The following is an 8,539-nucleotide window of genomic DNA, read 5'->3' on the forward strand; positions in this document are numbered from 1 at the left end:
TGGGTTCACTTCTCTAGCATCGCTCTCGCCTCCCCAAATCCTCGCTTTCCATTCCAGCCAGGCAGACCTGTGTTCAGTGCCCTGGGTGCCCTCCTGGTATTCACACAGGCTACTCCATCTGCCTGTAACACTCTCCATTCCCACCTCCCGGGGGAGCTCTCTGTGTCTCAGCTTAACCTCCCAGGTAGACATCACATCTTCTGGGATAGGTCCCTGACTTCGTAGGCTACCTTATAGGGTGCTGGCCTGGGAATTTTTTACTAGAGATAATAATAGCCACACAGATTGAGTGCTTCCCTTGACAACACTATGTGGCAGTACTGCTGTCCTGAGAGGTCAACCTGCCCACTCTTGCATTTCCAATGCCTGGTATAAGCCTGTCACATCGAAAGTGATCAGTGAGTATGAGCTGAATGAATGAATGAATGAATGAATGAATGAATGAATGAACGAATGAATGAATGAACATGGTGCCAAATGGTTGTTTCTGTGTGGAAATAGATCTCATGATGTTTCCTCTGCAAAAGAGATAACAGGCAGGTTGGGATTCTGTGCATGACCATTAACCTGAGGCTGCTGTGAGTACTTGTTAGAGGATTAGAAAAAATGTGTGTGAAGTGCTGAGCACAGCACCTGGGACCCAGTAAGATTTCACTGAAGGACACTTGTCCTCTTCACACCCACTCCGTACCCACTCCTCCCAACCCAACCTTTTTTGAAGGATTGAATTACAGGCAATAAGCAGAGAGTTCAGTGAAGCAGGTTTCTGCCCCTGGGAAGGAGAACTTTCTAAGATAATATTCTGGAAAGGAATGTGATCCTTGCGATGGTGACATCCCCACTCTGTAATCATATGATGTTGAAACAAGGGCAGTGTACACCAGAGATGTGGGCAGGGGGTGGACCAGATGTTTTTTAGGTTTCCTTCCCTCCTCAAGAAGCTCTGATTCTATTACATTATCTTTTTAAAAAAAGTTATTTTGTTGCCCTGATTTCAAATAGGTATAGAGATGCAGCAAATTCAAATATAAGAGAAATCTCAGGAAAATTACATTACTAGGAAACAAAAAAGGTTTGGCATTTTTTCAAGAGAATTTCTATTCTGCCACCTTATTTTGCACCTCAGGTCTTGCCGAACCAAATTCTTTACCAGTGGCCATTCTTCTTTGGGCTGGGCTCCCTCCCACAATGAACCTTGACCATTGAGCACTGAAGCCAGTTGATGGCTACTACCTTTCTTTCTCTTTTAGATATTAAAGCAGAAAGCAGAATTTTCAAGTGTGTTTCTTATTCCAAGCAAGAGTGTGGATTTATTCTGGACATTTTGGGCTCTGTCAATAAAATATGTAAGATGTCTAGGTCAGGGTTTCTCAACTTTGACACTATGACATTTTGAGCCTGATAGTTCTTTGTTGTGGAGGGCAGTCCTGTGCTTTATATGATGTTTTAACAGCATCCTTGGTCTCTACCAACTGGATTCCAGTAGCACCTCCCCAGTGCTGACAACCAAAAATGTCCCCAGATATTGTCAAATGCCCTCTGGGGGAGCAAAATTACACCTGGTTGAGAACCATTGGTCTAAATAGAAAGATTTGGAAGTAAGTCCATCATCTGGATGTTCTGTTGGTCTAGGTAACTTACACACTGAACCTGAAATCCAGCTTTCCTGACCTCATAACCTAGGCTTAGGAGGTAGGACCTCAGGGTAATTAAGATCAAGGATCTAGGAGCAGATGGCCTGGATTCAAATCCTAAACCTCCTAAGGTCTAAGTTATTAACCTATGTAAGCTTTAGTTTCTTCATCTATGAAATGGGGCAATGATAGTGTTTACCCTTGATATGTATTTACATAACTTGGTGTGAATTAAGTATCTCTCTTTCCTTGCATTCTGGATGATCAAGCAGATTAAATGAGATGTTTGCAAAATGCTTATCACAATACCTGACATTTAATAAGGCTGCAATCCATGTTGCCTATTATTGTTTGTGATAATAACTTCCTATGATGAAAAAGACCATCTAATCTTTGACAGATAACTTAAATATTCACATGCATTAGGCAGCATAGACTAACTGCTATAGTAGCCAACCCTGAAGTTTGTTATGAGTATATTTTTCATTCCCCCAACAGTCCATCACTGGTGTTTCTGGTAGACTGCTCTCCTAGGCAACTCCAAGCAGTGACTCAGGAAGCTATGTTCCTACCATCTTGTGGCCCCTCCACAAGGATCTTTCCTGAGTGTAAGTGTTCTGTGAAAAAAAAATAGACTTCTGGGGGCCAAATACATTTGATAAATAATGCACTTAGAACTTCTTTCTTGGAGATTCAATGTGTCTATTAACATATGAAGGACTCTAATGAGTTCTACAGTAAAGAAACCAGAGTTGAACTTTGTCTCTCAATAAGTCAAACAAGTCTCAATAGGTCAAACTTATTTGAGTGTTGCCCTCCCCTCCCCTTTTTAAAAATTTTGCCCTATCAGCTATTAATGTCCCACAGAACAAGTGTCCTGTGGAGTGGCTTTTGGGAAATCTGAATTTTGGTTCTGAGTAGAGTAATGACATGGTCAGGCCTGGGTTTCAGGAAGGGAATTCCAGTCTCGGCTAAAGGTACAGTTTGTAAAGGTGAGTGATTAGATTCAAGGAGAAGGCTTTTGTCACAATGCAGGCAATGACAAAGGCCTGAACTAGGGCAGTGGCAGTGGGAAAAGAGGGACTAGAGACTTAATGGACATGTCTTAGTCTGTTAGGGCTGACATAACAAAACAACACAGGTTGGGTGGCTCAAACAACAGAAGTTTATTACTTACAATTCTGAGGGCTGGGAAGTCCAAGATCAAGTTGCTGACAGGTTTGGCTCTGGGAGACTATCTTCTTGACTTGCATATGTCTTCACATGGCTGAGAGAGAGAGATCGATCAATCTGATGTCCCTTCCTTTTCTTGTAAGGACACTGTTCCCATCCTGGGGTCTCCACCTTCATGACCTCATCTAAACCTAATCACCTCCCATAGGCCCCACCTCCAAATACCATCATAATGAGTTAGGGTTTCAAGATATAGATTTGGGGAGGGGGGTTGGAATATAAGCATTCAGCCCATAAATAGACATTTCAGCAGTAGAATTACTTGGACTTAGCAGGTAAGTGACTATGGAAATGAAAATGTCAGCACTGTCTATATTGTGTGAAAGAAAAGCCCTAGATGCTAAAAGCTGAAAGAGAGGTCTTGGAGGTTTGGAGGGAAGCCGATGGGTCTCTGAGGTCATCCAGGGGAAGGGCATCAAAGAGCAGAGCAGAAGGCTCAGGGCAGAGTCTTGGAGAGCCATCCATTTGATAGGGTTTGGAGATGATCAGTCATAGAGAAGAGAAGAGGGCTGGTGCTGAAGCATATCCCAGAAGCCACGGAAGAGCGTGTTTTAAGAATGCTGTCACTGGTATAAATGCTGCAGAGGAGTCTTCCAGAAAAGGAAAGGAAAAGCCAGCATTGGATTTGACCTGGATTTAAGAGCACAATGTTATAGGATAAAGGAGTGGAAGCTGAACTTAAGGCTTAGAGAGGCAATGCAGCTAATATGGGTAGATATCTCTCTGGGAAGTTTGGCTAGGTGGGAGGGCTTGGAGGAGGATTTTAGGGGAGAGAGTTCTGAGCCTTTCTGTTGGGAAGGGAGTCAGAGGTAAGAGAGAGAGAGAAGACTCCAGTGAAAGGGGGTCTGGGAGAAGGGGAAGGAGGCCCTTCCTTTGAGAGGAGCGCAATAGGCAATGTTGAGAGTGGTGCCAAGAAATTGTGAGTTACGAGACAGGAAAATGGAGGAAGTTCCCTGTCTTTTGAGGGATGTAGATCTTGAGGGCCTTGGTGAAGAGACAGAAGAGGGAGAGGCACTGTGTCAGAGAAGTGCTTCTGAGGAGATGCCACCAAGCTGCCAGAACTCACTTTACAGCAAAAACTTCTTTTTTTCCAAAATGGAAGCATCTTTACTGCTTGTGTTGATCATAAAAATAATAATACTTATAAAAATTCCAAATATTCAGAAAAATGGACAGATGACAGTGAAATGTGAAATTTGTCCATTATTCCACATCCCAGAAATAATCCCACCCCTCCTTTCTCTCTCTCTCACGCCCGCGGTGTTTGTTATGAAAACAGGATTGTGCCTACTGCTTTGCACCCTGGACGCTTTTTCAGTTCTATTCATATGATTCCTACTGTTTCATCATTTTAATAAAAGCATAGCATTCCATTTTCTGGATATATCATAAAGACTTCGGTTTCTTAAGTTACATGATTTTAAGAGTTTTAAAGACCTAATGGGGTTATATGCACTGAGGATGAGACACACAGAAACATTTCTGAAGCCAGAAATAAAACAGTCCCAGGAAGTGATGTCATCTTGGAAAACAAGTTCATGTTTTACAGTTTCTCCTACTATGATTCCTTGAGGAGCTATTTGTTCTAATTTTTCTAGTTATACATAATCTGCAGGATCATTCTCATGCAATCACTCCATATAATACGTTGTATTTTATTTTCAAATGAAAACATACTGCCTCCTGATTTGAGACATTGAGAAGAACTCAGCACCCCTTATGTGGTGTTCCTACCCAAAAGGCATAATCTGAACCTAACGATGACAAACACCAGGCAACCCAAATTGAGAACATCCTACAAAATAACTAGCTATTCTTACAAATTTTATGTGAGTCTGGAATCATGTCTAAAGTAATAAAAAAATAAACTAAATTTGAGTGAAAATATGAATGTAAATGCTTTCATTTCTATTACTGCCTAGATATGCAGCTTGAAATGTTTCCTTGGAAATGGTTGACTCATGACTCATTAACCTTCAGAAAATCACAGAAATTTTGCTTGCTTTGTCACTGTTGCTGATCACTCACCATCTCTTATGCCTGGTCCCGATGACACACAACCCATCAGCTCACCACTCTCTCCCACGCTTGCCTTCCTCTCATTGAATTTGTCCACCCATCCACTGGTTCCCAAACCTTGAAACACTTTTGTGTCCTATCTACCTGACCATGAGTCTGTATGTATCTGTAACACTTCAGGGACCGATCAATAATTGTAGACAGTTCCCTACAACTCTACCTCTTTCTCCTCCTCTTTCCACCCCATCTTATAGTGATGGGATAAAATCTATTTAGACTTGAGTATTTGCTTATCTCCTCTTAATCAGGCAAATGCAGTCTTTATGCCTCTATATTTGCTCTCCACACCCCACCTCCACCCTTTCTTTGTAAGATAGCTGACAAACTCTTTAATCTTGTCATTTGATCCCTCTACTCCATCCGCTGTCTGGACCTTTGCACCCTTATGTCCCTCAAGGGGAACCGTCTCTCCAACTACACTGCCCACTCACTGTCCTGCACCTCTGCCACGTGGTGTGCACACTCTGGCCCTTGTGCATCTTTCCCCCATTTGGAGTCTGGCTTACAGAACACTCTTCTTGAAAACTCACTTTCCTGGAAGCTCTGGGCCTTGAGGATATCTCATTCCTCTGTATATTTATAGCACTTCTTGCTCTCAAGTTCTCGTTCTTCCATCTCTTCTTGTTGGAACCTTTTCCTTTGCGTGACTGGCCTCCCACTAGCTTGACGAGCTCCTGGAGGACAGAAGTGCCTCCCCGCAGTGCCCAGCTCAGTGGCTGACTCTAATAGGCCACAAACCTTTCCTGGATCTTAGTGACTGACCCATTTGCCCCGCCCCACACACCCTGACTTTGGCTTTCTGAGCTCTAGCCCCCTGCTCAGAGAGGAGGGCACCACCTACACTGCAGCCCTTTCCATCCTTTGATTTACTTAAAAAATTTAACAGGTATTTGGAAGCAGATGCCACTCCCCTCCCCCATGGCTGTGCCATTGGCTGGGACTTTGCTCATTTTGTGCTTGCAGGTTTCACCTTTAAGAAGGTTATCATCTTCTCTGCCCATGTACTGGATACGCTGGCCTCAGGCAGTGGGGCCTCAAACGCACGTCTGTACTATAAGGCAAAGTCCGCTTCAGATCGGCTTCCAGTCATGACACCTTTACTCCTTTATTATAACAATTTTTCTTTATTAAGACATTTAAAATATACTAAATAATCCTTATACAGTAAGTTCTCACTTAAAGTTGTTGCTAGGTTCTTGGAACTGCAGTGAAATCATGTATAATGAATTTTTATTATAAACTTTATAACTAATTTTACCACAGGCTAATTGATATAAACAAGGGTTACGTTCCTACAGCATCTCATACACATTATAATAAACAGTGTTGAATGAAAATGCTATTTGAGGACCTGCTGTACTCAAGAGCATGTTTTACAGCAACTTTTAAAGAAATCAATGTCAGTACATTGTTTTATTGTAAGTCTCCGTTTCACCTCCAGGAATCAAGAGCTATTCCTGCTATTTTGCTCTCCCATAGTTAGGCCACTTGGCTTGAAAATCTTTCTGGCTCCTTATTTTTCTGTGCCAGAAATTCCAAGTGTTGAAACATCTTCTGATGGCTTCCAAGTTACTCAAAAGGAAATACCTTACTTTACCCTTCTGTCTCCACATCACCCTTCCTCCTGTTACTCCCCACCTCTTCTCTTTATCATATTAAAGGAAAGACAGAAAGTTTTACATGGCATGTGCCTGTGCTGGAAACATAACAGGGCCACCCAACCAGGAACTTTCCAATCCTGGGACGCTTTCTCTGTGAATTTGGTTTCCTCCCTCCATTTCTAACTTTTTGAGAATCTGTCCCTTCAGACAAGTCTGTCACTTACTAACTCTGTGACTGAAACTCTCTGAGACTCCTTTTCCTCATCTGTAGAACAGAAATATGACCTTCTTTGCTTGATAGCTCTGAAGGTTAAATGAGTTATAATATAAAATTATAATATTATATATGTATGTGTATGTGTGTGTGTGTGTAATATCAAAGTACCGTAGCATGGTGTTTGGCATATCAGAGGAGTTTAAGAGATGTGAGGTCCTTTCCTCCCACTTTCTACCTGAATTATATCTTAGAACACTGGCCATTAAACTAGTGTGTATTAGAAACACATAGGGCCTTTGAAAAATCAGATTCCAGGGTCCTATTCCCAGAGAGTCTGACTCTTTGGGTCTGGGGTTGGGCCAAGGAATCTGCCTTCTTAATAACCAGTGATCCTAATACAGGCGGTTAATACAGGCCACCCTCTGAGAGATCCTGCTTTAGAATCATAGAATTACATGAAGACAGAGCTGGAAGGGACTCTAGATTACCTCCTTCAACACTCACTCCCCACTTTGCTGATAGAGACACTGAGTTTAGGTGACTCACCCAGGGTCTCACAGGGAGGCAGTGGCTGAGCTAAAACGGGAACCAGGCCCCCTGACTCACAGGGTGACTGGCTATAGCAGGTGGCCACCTCCTCATTATCCGGAAACAGAGCCTTTCCTGGCTCAAGCTGAGGTTACCCTGAGCAACATCTTGGCAATGGCTTAAGTGCTCAGCCTTCTTGTCAAAAGGCCTTCTAGAAACTGTTTCTGTAAGGGTTACGTACTCGCATAGCAGTTTATACCTCCTTTCCTTAGCCTTGTTGAGAGCGTCTTCAGATTAGGAAAAATTTCTTCAATTATATCTTTGATTATAATGGATGCTTTGCTGCACTGATTTTAAGGTTTCCTCTGACATCCTTCTTAATTGAAGACTGCAATATTTTTTAAAGGGAAACATGTCTTTTGGTCATTTTAACCCTTTCATTGTAAAACAAAACATAAAAAGAAAAAATCCCCCACAGAAAACAAATAATAGCTTAGTGGATTGTTATAAGGCAAACATCCTTCTAATTACCACCCAGGTGAAGACCTAGAATTCTGCCAGCTACCGCAGAAGACTTCCATGTACCCTGTCCCATTGACAACTTCTTCCATCTTTCCAAATTGGCTACGATCCTGACCTTTTGGTCATCACTTCCTTGCCTATCTTTATAGTTTATTGCCCTCATTCTGCATTCTTTGATAATAAAGTTTAATTTTGCTCTTTAAAAAAAATTGAGGTCTTTTATATTTTTTAAACTGCAGATTCCCCCATCCCTTTCTTCTTCTTACAATTTATCTTTTGAAGAACCTGATCTATTTGACCTATAAAGTTTCTTTCAGTTTTAATTTTGCTGATTGTCAGAGGTTTGATCAGATTATATCTGATTTTTAAAACTGGATTGCTAGTGGTATGTGTTCTTTCATTGGGACACACATACTGTCTGTTTTTACTCTTTTTGTCTTACTTTAGCAATCATAGATGCTCAATGCCTTTATCCATTAATTCATTGGAGGTTGGGAGGTGATACTATTCTGTCATTTTGTTTTCATTTATTTACTGGAATAATTTTATAAAAAGGGGCCGCTCCTCATTTACTACTTCTTAGTTGAAGACATTGTCACCTGAGTGAAAGACATATTCCTCAGCATCCTGTGTAGCTAGGTGCGACTATGTGACTATGTTCAGGCCAGAAGCTATAAATGGAAATACCATGTTCGACTTCCAGAAAGTGCCTTTAAAGGGAGAGG

The sequence above is a fragment of the Miniopterus schreibersii genome (genome assembly GCF_964146895.1).
Source record: "Miniopterus schreibersii genome assembly, chromosome: 1".
Lineage (NCBI taxonomy): Eukaryota > Metazoa > Chordata > Mammalia > Chiroptera > Miniopteridae > Miniopterus > Miniopterus schreibersii.